General features: G+C 35.1%; 1 protein-coding gene across 1 annotated transcript in view; it reads left to right on the top strand.

Annotated features, from left to right (window-relative positions):
* Positions 1-1,292, top strand: part of PLCXD3 (phosphatidylinositol-specific phospholipase C, X domain containing 3) — a 216,562-nt gene that overhangs the window by 156,575 nt on the left and 58,695 nt on the right. The gene's annotated exons all lie outside the window — the stretch shown is intronic.

The raw sequence follows: 1,292 nt of genomic DNA, 5'->3' as shown, positions 1-1,292 counted from the left end.
GCAGTTAAACTGCTTTTTGGTTACCTGTGCTCTAGTACACTACCACTAAAGTAGGATTTGTGGGGAAAAAATTAAATAAGTTGGAAAACTGCTGAAAAATTTATTCTACATAACTCTCCCAAAAGATTCACAATGGATATTAGCATATAAAAGGCGCTTATCAGTATTTTAGTGAAAAAAATTCGATTTAAATTTAACTAATACAGTGTTTTTTTTTCCAAGCACTGAATTTTTTTTTCAGACAACACTTATTAATGGTCCATGGAATCATTTTGAAAAACTGTTCTCAGCCATCTGCTCTAATTCAGAACTTCTCACTTGCCTCTGGTTTATCTATCTGGAATAGTAGAGGTGTATCATTGAAAAGAGAAAGAGAAGTGGGGATGAAAAAGAATTTAAAAAGTAGAAATGGAGACCCTACATGTAAAATCAACTTTTATGAATTTTCCAGTGGAGTTTAGTACCAGAAGTACTAAAAAGGCCTTCTTTTGGACAATTTTCAAAGCTGTGTTCTGGCTGTGGTGTTAATGTGAAGCTCAGGGTTTTTCATTCTGGTTTGGTTTTGGGTTTTTGACATACTCCAGCCTTCTGGATAGAGCCTATAGAAAAAGGTTATTGTCAGCTCTTGGGTCATGCCTTGCAAAGGCAATTTACTTACCTCTAAAAGAGGCAGTGAAGGAGTAGTTGACTCTGCCCGATCTTGTTGCTTTTCTCTTTTTACCAAATGATAAAGCCTGTGAAGTGGACAGATTCCGCATTGTTTTCCTGGCTTTTGTGTCAAAAGCCATTCATTCAGAAAGTCCTATGCTGGCACCAGAAGATGTAATGAGTTCTTCTGTGCTACCTAAGGATAAGTTACCAGGCAATTGTAAGACCTCTCTGTGCCTTAAATATTTTCATCTGCAAAATTTGAAGTTTACACTAGAATATCTCCAAGATCCATTCTAGTTTTAAAATCCTACAATTATAAGATCATATATTTGACTAGCTAGTTTATCTATAATTTTTAAAATCATACCTAATATTTGGGTTAACAAAACTCAGAACACATGCATTTAGCAAACAGTGTTTGAAGTTGTGAGTGGCTTTCAGGGAAACTAAACCCAGCCTGGATTTAGGTACTGTAGCTTTCAATCTGGCCATTGGTTCCAAATGCTGCAGATGCGTTTTCTACATTTCAGCAATGCCAAAAGACACAGATTTTTTTAAATTTCTTAAAGACTTATTTTTAATTTATTTTTCGAACACCAGCTTTTACACCTCACTCCTACGGAATTCACACATTCTTAAAA

This window comes from Propithecus coquereli, unplaced genomic scaffold (assembly GCF_000956105.1).
Source record: "Propithecus coquereli isolate 6110/MARCELLA unplaced genomic scaffold, Pcoq_1.0 Scaffold110, whole genome shotgun sequence".
Classification (NCBI taxonomy): domain Eukaryota; kingdom Metazoa; phylum Chordata; class Mammalia; order Primates; family Indriidae; genus Propithecus; species Propithecus coquereli.
This window is presented reverse-complemented; position numbering and strand designations above follow the sequence as displayed.